The sequence below is a fragment of the Neophocaena asiaeorientalis genome, unplaced genomic scaffold, assembly GCF_003031525.2.
Source record: "Neophocaena asiaeorientalis asiaeorientalis breed wild unplaced genomic scaffold, Neophocaena_asiaeorientalis_V1.1 scaffold55, whole genome shotgun sequence".
Lineage (NCBI taxonomy): Eukaryota > Metazoa > Chordata > Mammalia > Artiodactyla > Phocoenidae > Neophocaena > Neophocaena asiaeorientalis.
In genome coordinates this window covers 5,190,317-5,206,730 of record NW_020175684.1, presented here as the reverse complement: position 1 = coordinate 5,206,730, position 16,414 = coordinate 5,190,317, and positions in this window count along the sequence as shown.

Genomic DNA, 16,414 nt, shown 5'->3' with positions numbered 1-16,414 from the left:
CTTATTGCTAGGGCTCTGTAACATTAATATTAAAATTTGGACAGCTTTTTGCCTTTAATTTCTGTTACTTGTTTTCTATTGCTGTATAACAAATTACTATAAATTTGGTGGCTTAAAACAATACAAGTTTATCAGCTCTGTGGACCAGGGATCTGTACACAGCTTGGCTGAGCCCTCTGCTCAGCATCTCATCAGGCTGAAATCAAGGTGCCAGCCAGGTTTGCACTGTCATCTGAGGCTCTGTGTCCTCTTTCAAGCTAATTTACTATTTGCAGAAATAAATTCTTTGCAGGTATAAACTGAGGTACCTACCTGCTAGAAGCCATGTGCAGATACCTACCACATGGCTCTCTCCAAAATATGGCATTTTGCTTCTGCCAGCAAAAGAAAGTCTGCTGTTGCTTCTGATCTCTTCAACTTCTGTCATTTAAGTACTCACCTGATTAAGTCGGTCTCACACAGAATAATCTCTCTTTGATTAACTAAAAGTCAATTGCTTAAAGAACTTGATTACATTTACAAAATTCCTTCATCTTTGCCATATAACACAATAACATCCTGTTAAAACAGTCCCACCCACACAAGGTGAGGAATTATATAAAATAATGTTAAACCAGAGGGTACGATCTTGGAGCCATCTTAAAATTCTGCGTACCTCCATCTAGAACATTATATAGAGTTTTAAAATTGGCTTTCTTTGGGGGAGGGTGGGGTAGGGAGGTTTTTGGTTATAGCAAATTTCTGACTATCTTTCCATTTTTTTTCCCTCTGAGAATTTGTTCAGATTTATCCTAGGTAGTTTCCCAACTTTTGATACCCTTTATCCATATTGCCTCAATAATTCTAATGCATTGTTATTCTGTAAATATTTTCTCTAATTGCTTAACATTTATTTATATAGTTAATTCTTGCTCCATTTTCTTTATTTGAACACTTGCCTTCTATTCTTTGTACTTATCAGATTATCCCTGACTGTCTAGGATAGAACAGCTATTCACTGATTCAAATCCTCTCAACCACTTTGTCTGGTGGGTGTGCTGGAGCTTCTGTGGGTAACTATGCAGTTGGTATACTTTTTAGTGAGACATTTAGATTCAGAAGATCTCACCTTGAAGAAAATTGCAGCATGCCAATGACCCTTGAGAGTCTCACACTTTGCAGCTGTAGTTCAGACTTCAACCAAGAACCCTTAAGGTATTCTTATGGAGAATCCATGGAGAATCTGGATTCTTCCTCTTCTTATGCGTCTTACCCTACCAATTCCATCAGCTTCAACAACCTCCTGAGCTCAGTGAGGTGGGTGTCCCATTTGGGATTCATCTCTCTGCTTCTAGCTCCAAAGGCCTTCTAGGAAGAACACCAGGTTTATTGAGGAGTGACCTTGGAGTTCATCTCATGTCATTACTTATGCCAAAGGATACAGTTCAGCAAAGCTGCTCAATCACTAAAAACAGTTGCTTCATACGTTTTATCCAGATTTGCAGTCGACTTTTTCTAACCAATAAATCTGGTGTTGATTTCTCTGTCATGGCTAGAAGAGGAATTCCCTATGGTAATATGTAGTCAGAAGAAAAGGTATTTCAAAGGAAATACTTGGTGAACTCTCTGAAGTTACATAAATCAATATCATAATTGAAATAAAAAAAATATTGATGACTGATTTGCCATGATCTTAGGGAGTCCTGAATCTTATTTAAGGATTGAGAAAATTAATGATATTACAGAATCCTCCAAACAGGTGGACATCAATTTGAATGATAGTTTCCTAAAGGAGTTAAGACCTTGTGCTTCCTATGGTTTAAAAATAAAAAGTGGTTACATTGTGTGAGTATCAAGTCATAGGGAAAAGATTATACTTTCTACAGAGTTTGTAATGCTCCACTGACCACTAACTGAGGACAAAAGACAAGATAGACACCTGGTGGGCTAGTGCTCAAGATAAGAATCTGATACAGAGGTTTGAAGAATGAATTGTACATGGACTTGGAAGCCAAACCACCTAGAATGAGAAGACATAATTTTTTATGCCCCACAATTCTTTATGCTCAAGTTTTGTCTAGAGCACACACGAAACTTCTCTTCAAAATATCCTTAAAATATATCCACAAGTTCTTTCTTTCATTTGTTCCACACTTATTTATTTTTTAACAATGTCTGGAGTCTGATTACAAGATACTCTCTCCTTCTTTGTATTGGGCTTTCAATTGAAATTATTTTAGTTCACACTCATCTAAGCTTTAGCAACTTATGGAGACTATTTTACAATTTGCTTTCTTGTGAAATAATCTCAAAAGGATACAATCTGCTGATCTGTTCTACTGATTGAAGACAGAGCTTTAGGTTCAAATGGTCAGATGACTTCCCTGACAAAAAACAGGGGACACTTTTGCCAGTATTTTTAGGGACATATTTAGTTTCATGTACATGCCCATGTATGGGGTGGTGACGTTTCTTGTTCTGAAAGAAAGAGTGTGCATCCAGTAAGATTAATTATACTTGAGTTGATTTCTAGTATAAAGGTTTACAAAGATTTTAGCAGGAGGAAGCATTTTAGCAAAATTTACCATGAAAGCAGACATGAAATGGAGTAAATCACAATACCCAGTTGAACTGGGGCCAGAGTGCTCAGAAATGCCACAGCCCTGATCCTAATAATTTCTGTTACCAGTGGTCACAGAAAAGTTTGAAAAGTACTAGCAGAGTAGATAAGATAGTGGCCCAAATTTAGAAAGCATGTTTTATAATCCTGATACAGCCCTCCTCAACTGTGTGGTCTTGGCAAATCGATTGACCTCTGTGGCACTCAGCTTCTTCATTAGTCAAATAATTTGGTGAGAAAAAGGATGTAGATAATTTCTACATTAATCTCCAGCTACGTCATTGTACCAGGGATGATCTATGTTTAATTAGTTACAAAAAATAGAAATATTTATGACTTTGGTTATTAATGAATTTTTCTAATCTGAAATTATAAAATAACTAGAAGAAATATAGCCACAGTTCATTGTCAAGACACTTTTGAAACAATAAGGAAGACTATTCTCTCTATAGTGCAAAACAATTTAAATGTGCACATAGAACCCTATGACGTTCTGTAATTATAAAAATAAATGATTTGATTCATACAGGTAAATAGCCAGCATCTATAATAACTGAATTATTTCCTGAAAAAAATCCCAGTCTAAATTCATAATGACCTATTACAGGAAAAAGCATTTCAATCTTCATATGGTCCGGAATTTGGCATTTGGTCTTCTCTTTTTCTCAGGTTCATTATGCAGGGTGAAAATAATGTCAAAATAACCTGGAACTTATATCACTAGTACATTGATGGACCATCATTGTTTTATAAGAAACTACGGATATGACTTTAGTTTAATTATATGATATGGGAATAACTAGAGCACCCTCTTCTAATAAAAATGTTCATAAACAGCCTCCTAGAAGACTGGAGATAGCTATAGCCTTCTTTTTGGTTTTGGACTTTTGAAGACTTCTGCATATTTGAAACTATCTATATATTCATACATATATCTATCATCTCTCTATGTATCTATGTAACTATTATCTATCTGTCTATATATCTATCCATCTATCCTTCTAAATTACACACACCAGGGAGAACTAACTATTTTTTTCAGTGTCGTTTACATCAGCATAGTAATCATGAGTTTCTCTAGTTAGAAATTTATCTCATCTTTAAGTGAATGGAATACACACTAAGTTTTAAGAGGAACATAAAATCTTGAACTTTTAGACACTGTGGAAAAAAAAAGGCAGTTGGATTGGGATGAGATGAACTAAAGTAGCGAAACATGGGACTGGGGAAATTTTTAACTCTCTATCTCTGTCAGGGAAAAAGAAATGGGAGATTTAAGGGCACCTCAAACAAATCTTAGGTATCTTATCTAATGTCTCCTCAGACTCAACATGATATTTTTATTAACTTTCAAAATGATGAGGCTTTTTACATTGTTACAAATTGTTTCTATTTTTGACTTCCATAAAACTCTCATATTCCCAGCTTTATTCATTCATTCAAACATACAAATATGTAGTGAGCACCATATAAGCCACACACTATTTTAGGTGGTGCTGACCGAGCAATGAACAAAACCTATAAAGTTCCCTATGTGTCAGTGCTTAAGTATGGCTGCTGAATGGGACACTTAGGTTGAGGAAATCATATACATCTCCTTTATCTTCTGTGCTTCATGCCTATTGTACTCCATTCAATTTTGATAGACTCAGTTCCTCCATTCCATGTGAAAACTCTGCCTATTTTGGGTTATATTTATTTTCAGTGCTTGAGACATGCAAACTGCTTCCATCGACATTGAAAATCTATCTGCATCATACTTCAGACATGTAACTTGTAATAGCTCTTGCTGTACAACTTGTGGGCCACGTTTCTAAGCTAAAATTGTGTTGCCTTGTTGTTGTTATTTATTTTTCTAACATCCTGAAAGAGGCTTCTCCTTCTGGTATATGTTTTGAATACGAAGAAATACAACTGAACTGTGTTATGCAATATTTAAACAGAAATAGATGACTTTTCATAACATATGCCAAGAGGTTTCTGATAAACATGGAGCTTCCTAGAATACTTGAAGTTACATCACTTAATAGGCCTCCAAAAATCTCTTTTTTTTTTCCTTCCAAACATCTTTTTAGTAAAATTTTTGGTGCTTAAATCCTAATTTAATGGATTAAATTTTTAAAAAAATTCTTATTTTATCAAGTTCCTATCTGATTCCCTGAAATAACTCAGAGATGTGGAGATTCTCTCCAGTATTTAAGTTACAGACCATGCTGCAACTGCAGGGTGTATAAATATCCTGAAGTCACTTAGCTTTGTAGTGAGCAGGAAACTTTTGGCAGCAAAGAAATATCTGTTTGCCAGCAGTGAGTTCCTCTGAGTGTGGGACCACCTCCTGATTTCCTGTCATATAGCCAGTTTCCAGTTGCTGCATAATCTTCAAGCACAATACAAGATGAAAACAAAAATGTCCTTAGGTTGATATTTTTCCATTTTTCCACCCAGCAGGTAAACAAACATTCATCGATTTTCTCCCAGTGGGCTCACTTCCAATTTTGAAGAACTGATTATAGAGACTTCTTTGAACCCACTAGACAGGAAACATGTAGGTCTAGGTATACAGTGGTTAGTACTTTGTTGAAACCCTTCTGAGGTTTCTCCCAGAAAAAAAACTGCAGATGAACCTCACTGTGCCATTCTGTCAATGGTGGTGTGAATACACTATAATTCTATGACATTCCAGCAGTACCTTTGCCCCCAGCTTGATCTTAGGACTTCAATTTAAACATTACCCATGTGTTCAAACTGATTGCTCAAAGCTTTTATTCATTCTTCTAAAAAAATCACTCTGATATAAAGCATATGAGTAATAGGAATGAAATTACTGCAGCATGTACACACATTTATGAACAGGTGTAATATTTTACCCTTTTTTTCATGTACACTGTATATAAGTAGTTCCAATACATAAAATATTTTATTTATAAATCACACAAGACCTTAAATATTCTTATCACTATATTTAGGTTATGAATATTGTTAGTATATATTTGCTTCCTTTGATAAATCTATCAGGTTTTCAAAGGCAGAAAATGCACCTTGGACATCTTTGAACCAAAAAATCAACAGCAATATGCAGCTTATAATAAATATTTATTAATGTCTTTAACAATTAGGAAGAGTTGATTACCAGATATACTTTGTATACAGGATGATCTATATACATTCTTATTTATTCATGTGTTTATAATAATCTTTGCATATTACTATTAATGTACTATTTCCAACATCTATTTACTTTACCATGTAAAGTAAATTTTAAAACTCATAGTGGCTTCTATTTTATTCTTGCTAATGTTGTTAAGTCACAAAACAGTTCTCAGAAAAATACATTAGATATATCTAATATTTTACATTCTTAGGATGATCTAGGCCTTGGTTCACTCAGGATATTCTCCTTATACATTGACCATGGCTGTGGTGTAAAAGTCTTGAACACGATAACCTGTGAGAAGCATCTAAAAGCAAAATGTTCATTCGTGTTTAGGAAGATCTGTTCTAATAGCTACTGAGTGACCCAGTCATTCTGAAGTATACATTAGCATTTCATATCTACTACTCTATTCACTGGAAAGAGAGAAATGGCCATTTTTTAAAAATCTTCAAATAACAGCTGAATATATAATCCTTGAAAAAAATATTTAAAACGTTTAAATTTCCTTTGACTAGCACAGTCTCCCTACAATCCCTAGCAATACCCATTGTAGCCCAGGGAACAGCCCTTACTCTTTGCATTGTTTTTATCCACTCACTGGTTTGAAATCTCGTCCAGCATTTGGTTTTAAATAACATCAATATGTGAATACATACAAATGTGTGTTTTCAACAGTGAACACCTACCCAAACTACAAACTTCTAAAAACAACTGCATGTTCATTATCACTAATTAGATGTCTAAAAGGTAACTTATTCTTAAATTACCTAAAAACAAACTACTGTTCCTCCCTCAAAGCGTACTTCCTCTACATTCTTCCTTATTTTCTCAATGGCAACTTCATTCTGAATTATTCAGTCCTATATATTATCATTTTTCTTGAATACTCACTTTCTTCACAGCATGATATCCATTACTAATTTTGTATTAGGACTAAAGAATGCAATACATACTTATAGACACAGCTTGATATGTACATCAAATGCAGACCCTATTTTGTAGTGTAAGAGTAATTATATGCCTGAATAAGGCAGATTAAAATCGAGTAGACCTTTTCATCATAAGTTTTTCTTAAATCTTTCCCAAATGAATGAGTAAATGAATATATACACAAAAATAATTATTCCTAAATGTTACCTTTGTTAAACAGAAGTAAATATATTTTAATCTGAAAGATTCTGCTAGTACAGTTTAATTTTTTACTGATAAGAATTCCTAATTAGGAAGTTCCCTGGTGGTCCAGTGGTTGAGATACGGTGCACTGCTGTGATCCAGGTTCAATCCCTGGTCTGGAAACTGAAATCCCACAAGCCATGCAGTGACATGATATATATATATGTATTCCTAACTAAAAACAGTTTTTTTTTCCCAGAAACTCCAATTTTTTTTCACATGATTACTGTTTTGTTATGTTAAGTATTATAAGTAAGTAATATTTACTAATTATAACACTCATAGACTTAGGATTTAAATACATAATGTTCCTAAAACAAAAATGTATGTCGTTTATAGGGAATCTTATCGTGTAAAGATAGTTTTATGGTCCCTTAGAACATAAACAAATTACATTAAATTTCATATATGTATTCTAAATGTATTTTACATTGTATTACATTTTTCAACCTTTATTAGGTAATCAATACGATCATAGCTTTTTCCCCCGAAATAAAATTATGGGATGGAACTTGGGGCAACTCTAAGGAGTTTATTTAGAATAACAGCAGTTCTGGTAAGATCTACTGTTTCCCCGTGTTTGCTTTAGGCCAAAGACCTCCACTACAAAGATCCAGACATATCTTGGTGTTAGTTGAAATTCTAGACTCTCCTCTACGAATAATATAATAAACATATTCGATTAATCTTGGTCCACATTTGGAAAATATACTATGTGGTGAACCTCAAATAGCTTAAGAAGTCAGGTTGCTTGAACTGAAGTCCTGGTTAAATTTTTACCTGATATACAGCCGTTGGCAAATTATTTAACCTCTGTAACCTTTGATTTCTTCATCTATAAAATTGAGATAATAAAAATAATATCTATCTAGGGACTTCTGGTGGTCCAGTGGCTAAGGCTCCGTGCTCCCAATGCAGGGGGCCTGAGTTTTATCCCTGGTCAGGGAATTAGATCCCACATGCCACAAAGAGTTCGCATACAGAAAGAGAAAAACAAATACCGTATGCTAACACGTACATATGGAATCTAAAAAATAAAAATAAAAAATGGTTCTGAATAACCTAGGGGCAGAACAGGAATAAAGACGCAGACATAGAGAACAGACGTGAGGACATGGGGAGGGGGAAGGGTAAGCTGAGACCAAGTGAGACAGTGGCATGGACTTACATATACCACCAAATGTAAAAGAGATAGCTAGTGGGTAGCAGCCACATAGCACAGGGAGATCAGCTCAGTGCTTTGTGTCCACCTAGAAGGATGGGATAGGGATAAAACAGAGTTATTCTGAGATTTAAGTGAGGTAATATGTGAAAAGCAATGTAGAATAATCTGGCATTTTTATTAATGAAAAGGAAATATTTGCAGTTATGGCTGTAACAAAATATATTCTCTGGACTTGGATACATTCAAACTTCCATTTTCAAAACCTATTTCCTCTTTCTTAATATCCAGTCTTCTCTCTCACTTTTTTCTTCTTGATCCTCTCTACCTCACTGTAAGCTAGAATGGATCCTGTATTTCCTTCCCATTCAACAAAATGCTACTGGGTTATTAGATAAATAAAATGACAGCTGGTAAGGGCTTAAGAAATGGTTTCTCCTAGTCATGATTTCATTTGAAGAGGAGAAGAAACAGACTATTCTAGAAGGATTTGTTTGGATCAATTATCTATCAGTTATATAATCCAGAATTTCATCCCCTGTCAAGTGCTCTCACAGAATTCACAAGTGACATGGCAGGGAACTGCTTTATTACCTATGTGAAGTTGCTTTACCCAGGTTTTCATGCAGTTCCTATGGGTTAACTGTATCAGTTATCTATTTCCAAACACATTCCTTTGTAGAACAGAAATAATTTATTTTGCTTTCCACTTATTCTTCTATGCCCAATATATCTTTTGTTTACCTTATTTATATCTGACAACAATATTTTATTTTTTTCACATCTCTGATTTGACTATTGTCTCCTAGGAGACAATATCATAACAATCACCTGTTTTCCCTAGCACAGTGATTGGTCAATAATAAGCACTCTATAAATATTTAAATAATAAAATTTAATTCAGAATATCTTATCCTCATAGAAAATTTTGTGATATATTCTACATTTACATAGAAACACTATTCTTCCTTTTATTTTTACTTTGTTGTATAGAGAAAAGCAGTATTTACTAAGGCTGACAAGATACATAGAAGATTATTACCTTTTCTAATAGAATAAAAGCTTATCATAGATTAACAGCTAATTGGCTATCTACTATGACACATTTCAAAGCATATCGGAGTTTATATGATCTTTAGTGTGTGCATCAACTGCTCCAGTAAACTGATTAGTATAATTTCTTCTCACTGTTCATGTCCTTACATAACAAGGCATGAAAGCATCACATGCCTAAGATGGTAATTTACAGTATAATGTCTTGATATTATCTACTTCTCAAATATATTCCCACTAGCATGTGCTGAAATGGCATTGATGCAAACAGGACCATGACAGTGGTGGAAACTCCTAAAAGTGACCCTCAATGTGCCAAACACTTGTATAATCCCCTCCCCTTGAGGATTAAACCTGGGACTCAGTACACTCTCGTGCAGAGTATTGGTGCATGAGAGTGAGATGCTGCTGTGACAGATACTTTAAATGAGGAGCAGCTTTGTAAGCAGAAGGTGAGCTAAGGCTGCAACAATTTTGAGGAGCATGATAGAGAAAGTGTAATCACATGGACAGGCTGTTAGTAGAAATTCAGATATGAAAGTGCTGCCAGTAAGAGATTAGAAGGAGGTGAGGAGTATGTTATTAGAATCTGGATGAAGATATCCTTGTTACATAGTGGCGGAACATTTAATAAAATCCTTGCCTGCATTTATAGGGAAAGCAGAACTTGTAAGTGATGAATTGGGTCCAAAAGAACACTGAAAGTGCGGCTTTATTTCTTCTTGCTGCTTATAGTAAAATGTGAGAAGTGAGAAATAAGTGGAGGGAAGAATTGTTAAATAAAAGGTAATCAGGACTGGATGATTTTGATAATTTTCAGCCTCTCCAGGACAGCAAAAGACTTAGAATTAAGGTCCACTGTCAGGAAAGCGTGCTCTCGAGACAAGACTGTATGGCTATACCACCTTTCCTAAAACCTCAGAAAGATTAAAAAGACAGTATTCAGACACACAAGTGGCCTTTAAAGAGATTAAGGGTGGGATTTACAGATCTCAATCAAACCAGAGAGTTTCTAGGAAGCTTAAGTGCATTGTTCCTCAGCCATCTGACTAAGAGGCCAAGATACAGAAAGTATTTTCTCAGAACAATATGTAACCATAGCTTCTTGTCTAATGGAGTGAATGCAAGTGATATCTAGGGAAGGCTTAAAACTCCCTTAGAAAAATCATTTTAGCAGAAACATTGCTAGCTTGGGTCAAAAGGGACAGAGAACATAGACAATTAAAAGAAATGGTCAGACCTCCAAAATTCTGATGATAGAAAAATGGCTAATAAAACTAATCACGTTAACTTTCATATGAGAAGAAGGATTACTCAACAGATGGAACTAAAACTGCAGAGAGCCATGGATGATTGTTTCCCAGGTATTGAAACTCAATCAAAGAATTCCAACTAGAGTTAGCCCAGCCAAATTTCAAAACTTCCAGCACCAGGGACTCTTTCTTTACTGTATTTTTTTCCCCTTCCTTTTTGAACTAGAAGGTCCATAGCTGGCATCCTATTGCTGTTCCACCATTGTATTTTGGGTGTGTTTGTGGCAGATAATTTGTCTGTTTGGTTTTACAGATCCACAGATCAAGTGGAACTGTGCTCCAGGAGGTGTGACTAACAGATTTCAACCATGAGCCTCATTTGCACCTGGACCAGATATAGATGGAATTTTGAGCTTTGTACTGATGCTAAAATAGAATGAGATATTTGGAGACTTTGGGATTAGGTGAATGCATTTTGCATTTGATTATGAAACACTGGTGGCCAGAGGGCAAAACTTGACTTTAGGTGAACTAAAGTGACCACTAATGAATCACCTCCTTGTTTCTCATCCTGTGACTCACTGGCAGTCATGTTAGTAGAACCCTTCTCCTTGAGTGCAGCAGAACCTGTGGCTTACTTCTAGGCAACAGAAAACTAGTGCAGTGACTTTCTTCCCATCTTCACAATTCACTAAAAGTATTCAACTGTGCAGAAATCACTATATGGTTCTACAGATCTATTGTGAAAGAAGGTGGAATATTCGAAGCAGACAAATGACAGACACATTATCAAGTTACAGAAAAAATGTATATTCTATTTAAGTCTGGCTTAAACTAAGTCTGGCTGGACCACAGATTTTGTGGAATGAAGGGAGGAGTGGATATGAGGTGAGTGAATAACCAAAGGCCATAATTGATACTGATCATCACTCATGTTGAAGAGTTTGACTTCACACTGATGATAGCATGTAAATAATCATATTTTTGCTCTTGGACTGTGCCATCCAATATATTAGTCAGTATCTACATGTGGCTATTTACTTTTAAATGGATTAAAATTAAATAGAATTTAAATAATTTCGTGTTATAGATAGGAATTTTTTTCCAGCACTACAAATTAAGCAGTAATAGGTCATAGAGTAGAGGGCTATCCTGACCTAAGCTAAAATGCCATAAACAGAGTAAGTGGAATTCCCAATTAAAGCACAAAAGAAGACATTTATTTTTATGTCACCTTCTTATTACAAAAACAAAGTCAGAGCTGAGGACTTATAAAGGCACTATGAGCTTACTTCTGGAATAATATCACTTGGGATTGTATTCATATTCAGAATAGACACTAAGAATAACACTGGCTTACTGATTGATGTCCATTCACATTGATTTTCTTATTTAATAAATTGTAATTGATCATCACATCGAAGGATGATCCATGAACCAGGATTTGTGTTAAATTTTAATATAAAACTGGCAAAGTTACTATGTGTTTATTTATGTCATTAAAAAGAAAAATTAAAATGACATAGAATACAATGTCTTTCTAACAAAGCAGTCTACACAATTTTAATTGTGATGAGTGGGGTTAATCAAATTAGTATATAACATGTCATCCAATCCCATTTTCTAACATAAACATATTTTGTAGGTTAAATAAAAATTATAATGGTTTACTCATTTTTATTAAAAGTTCCATTCCAAGGATATTTAAAAGGGATTCTGTTTCTTATTGAATAAAAGAACCAGGAATAACATGAACCATACTAAGTGTTTCTTATTCCTCCTTCATAAGATAAATGATTTAAATAACAGTTTCCTCCAACTGTTTGTCTCTTTGTTCTAGGTGTTTGCAGTTACCAACATGTAAATGTTCTTCAGTGCCCTCTCTTGCTTACTAAGGAGGATAGTCATCATCCCAGGACTTTGAAAATTCAAAGTTCTTGGTATAGAATACTCTATTTTCCTAAGGCATGTTAAATATTAAGGTGCTTTTTTTGTCATTTCAAACAAGAATCTAATAAATGTTTTGGATTTAAAATTCCCTGTTCCATATCTACTCTGGATCAAATACTGTGATAGATGTTGCAGAGAGAGAATTCAAATATGGCTCCTATAAATGGTGTAGTGAAAGGCCGATACTGAGTTCTAAATACTATAATTGAAATATGTGAAATTTCCATTTTTTCATTGAGTTATGTGTTTTCTTACTGTTGTATTTTGAGTTATTTGTATATTTTAGATACCAGTATTTGCAAATATTTTCTCCCAGTCTGTAGTTTATATAGTCCATGTACCTGTACTGAAATCATTAGCTCTGTCAGCTTACGTTTGCTAGTTTGTCACTGCTCTTCCATGCAGTACCAAAGGGACACTGTGCTCTGTCATCACTGTGCCTCAGATAATCTATCTACTGCGTACCCACCATCTCCATGAGAGTACCAATTGAATGTCATGATTTAAAAGCTGAAAATAAATCTTGGGATCAACCTCCTCTCTCCACTTACTCAACAATCACCTTGTTCTTATGGCATGACTTGCCCCCTCTCTACTTTACAGCAATGGCTACACGTTGCTTAATATCCCTAGCTGTAGGCACCACCAATTATTTTTTTTTTTTCTAGATTCACCTGAACATAATTGTCTAGTTCTTTTATGGCCAGGCTACAGAGAACCAAAGAGATAAAGTGAAAAGGACTTTCCTTGCCATTACTAGCTTTAAAGATGAAAAAATGTGGTCAGAAACCACAAAATGCTGGTAGTCTCTAGAAGCTGGACACACAAGAACATGAATTATCCCCTAGAGCAGCCAGAAAAGAATGTAACTCTACCAATGCTTCAATTAGCCCAGTGAGACCTGGGTCACATTTCCAACCAACAGTATTGTAAGATATTATTTTTTCTTATTATTATAAGTCACTGAGTTCGTGACAATTTCCTTTGGCAGCAATAGAAAATTAGTACAATACCTGATGTAACACACAGCATGGCAAGAAAATAGTGAACATTTGAACCAAAGCCAATTTGATTTGGTAATCCACTCCCAAATAAGTACTTGTCACAAATTATATGTCTAGGGAAGACTTGGGTGTCATCAATGTCTGTATAACTAATCTTGTCCTATGTTCTGTAAAGAGTAGACAGTGGGAAAAGTTAGGACTTGCACAACAATTTAAATTACATATTGGGAGAATCAGAGAAATTTGGCTGTAGAGGATTTGAAATATGTACATAGTAATATGGCTCTATCATTTACTAATTATTTAATCTTGATAGTTTGAACAACTGCACAATGGGGAAAATAATAAATATTAAACAGTATTGTGATATGTATGTAAAAATTATGCATTGTATGCATGTATTCTTTAAATTGCAAACCACAAGTATAGAATTTTGAAGGGACTCAATAAAATGTAAACCACAGGCCTTGGTACTTAAAAGATACGCAATAACTAATATTTACATTATTATTAGAGGTACATTATATTCTTGCCTCCCTTGTAATCGCTTGTTTCTTCTGTGTCATTTGCAATATTCATTTATCAAACATTCACTGAATGTTTCTTGTATTTTTTCATTCAACTATAATATTTTTTCATATTATGTACAAAATATTGTCCTACATGCTCAAGATTAAAATAGACAAAGTCCTGGAACTCAGCGAGTATATAGAAGGAACTGACAATAAATATAAAAACAAATACATGTATAAGTTAATATGTTAAAGGGTTCTTTTCCCATGCTCTGTATATCTCTCTATCTCTCAGTTTGTTAATATTATTATCTTAATCAATTTAATATGGGAAAGTAATGTAAATGGAAAGAGAAAAGAAAAGAATTAACCTAGTATTTCTGAGAAATGCAGGAATTTGATCAAGTAGAAAAAAAATTTATTCTGTATGTGTTTAATGTGTATCTTTAAAGAGAAAGAAATGGTTTGCCAAGAGTAGTTTTACTAAATTTAGTAAATTTAGAGTCAAATTAATTGGGTAAATTCTAGGCACTCAGGAATGTGGTTTCACTTGTATTCTAAAAGAAGGTACAACATCAATTGGAATTGTTAAATATCAGTGTTTCTCCCCCTAACTTAATAATGAAGTCATGAATTATATTTTAATTTTCAAGATGTCTAGTTAGTTGATTTGGGTTGGTAATCTTTATAAGGAATATTGTAACTGCAATTTTTAATAATATCAATTTAAGTAATGTAATAATTATCAATCGGCCATTATTTGCAGATAAATTATCATAGGTGATAGGAAATGTGAAAAAATGCCAAGCTGACAAAAAAATATAATCTGTTAGAGAGCAATGATCTAGTAAAATGGATAAGAAACTAAAAGTATTAAAAGTAAATTGTATGTCACACATTTCATTGTTGTCTCACAAGTCTATCAAGGATATTTGTGTTTTAATGCATTTTATAAAGGTATAGAAACTGGCTTGGGGAAAAGGGTTATACATGGTAACATTAGACATGGCTTCATCATTTTGTTTAAAACATGTTTTTCAAAGCAGCATATTTTGTAACATCAGTATCTCTCCTTATGTAACAAAGGGGCTAGGGGAGAGCAATTATTCTGTTGGATAGAAGGCTCCCTACCTATTTTCCAGACTATACACTACACTGTTCCTATTACATAGATAACAGTGTTTGCCATTTGTAAGACAGTTTAAAATGTGATGACCATAAATAAAATATAATATAAAAAAAAGATATATGGCTTTCTAAAATTAAAATAATTACTTTAAAGCATTTTAAAAATTTCATTTCCAATTAGGATACTTTTTATTTCATATTCTTGTCTGATCTCTGGGGCTAGGATTTCCAATACTATGTTAATTATAAGTGATGAGAGTAGACATTCTTGTTTTATTCACGATTTCAGAGGAAAAGCTTTCAACTTTTCACCATCATATATGATGGCAGATTTGGATTTATCGTGAATGACCTTAATTATGTTGAGATATGTTCTCTCTCTACTAACTTTCATGAGAGTTGTTATCATGAAAGGATATTGAGTTTTGCCTAATGCTTTTTCTGCTTCTGTTGAGATAATCGTGTGGTTTTTATCCATCCTTTTGTTAATGTGATGTATCACACTGATTAATTTACAGATATTATACCATCCTTGTATCCCTGGAATAAATCCCACTTGTTCATTAGTGTATGATCCTTTTTATATATCCTTCAATTAGGTTTTCTAATATTTTGCAGAGGATTTTTGCATGTTTTTGTGTGGATCTGTTTGGGATCATCCTGTTTGGGACCCTCTGTGTTTACAATACATTGATATTTATTTGCTTCTTCATGTTCAGGAAGTTTTCAGCCATAATTTTGTCAAATACATTGTCGACTCTTTCCTATCTCTCTTCTCCTTCTAGAATCCCTATAATGGGATTTTGGTATGCTTGACATTGTCCTAGAGGTCCCTTAAACCATTCTCATTTTTTAATTTGTTTTTCTTTTTTCCATTCTGACCATTGATTTACAATATTCTATCTTCCAGGTTACTTATGGATTCTTCAGTATCACCTAGTCTGCTGTTACTTCATTCTAGCGTGTTTTTCATTTCAGTTATTGTATTTTTCTTTTCTGTACGCTTCTTTTTTTTTTTTTTTTTTACATTTTCTAGTTCTTTGTTAAAATTCTCACTGTGTTAATCTATTCTTTTCCCTAATTCAGTTAACATTCTTATTACTAATGCTTTGAACTCTTTATCTGCTAAATTGTTTATTTCTGTTTCATTTCCATTTTTTTTCAGGTTTGCTTTTTCTTTTTCTTTAAATTGAAACAAATTCCTCTCTCTTCTCATTTTGCTTAACTTTTTCTGTCCCTATGAAATTAGGTAAAACAGTTACCTATTCTAGTCTTAAAGTGGTGTCCTTGTGTGGGAGCATCTCTATACAGTCTGCATGTCCCAGTGACTTTGGTGAGAGAGCTGGATCTGAGGTGAGTGCAAGTCACGTCTTTCCCAGTTGGTGCTGGCAGCTATCAGCTTGGTAGGACCTGGGGCTGGAAATGG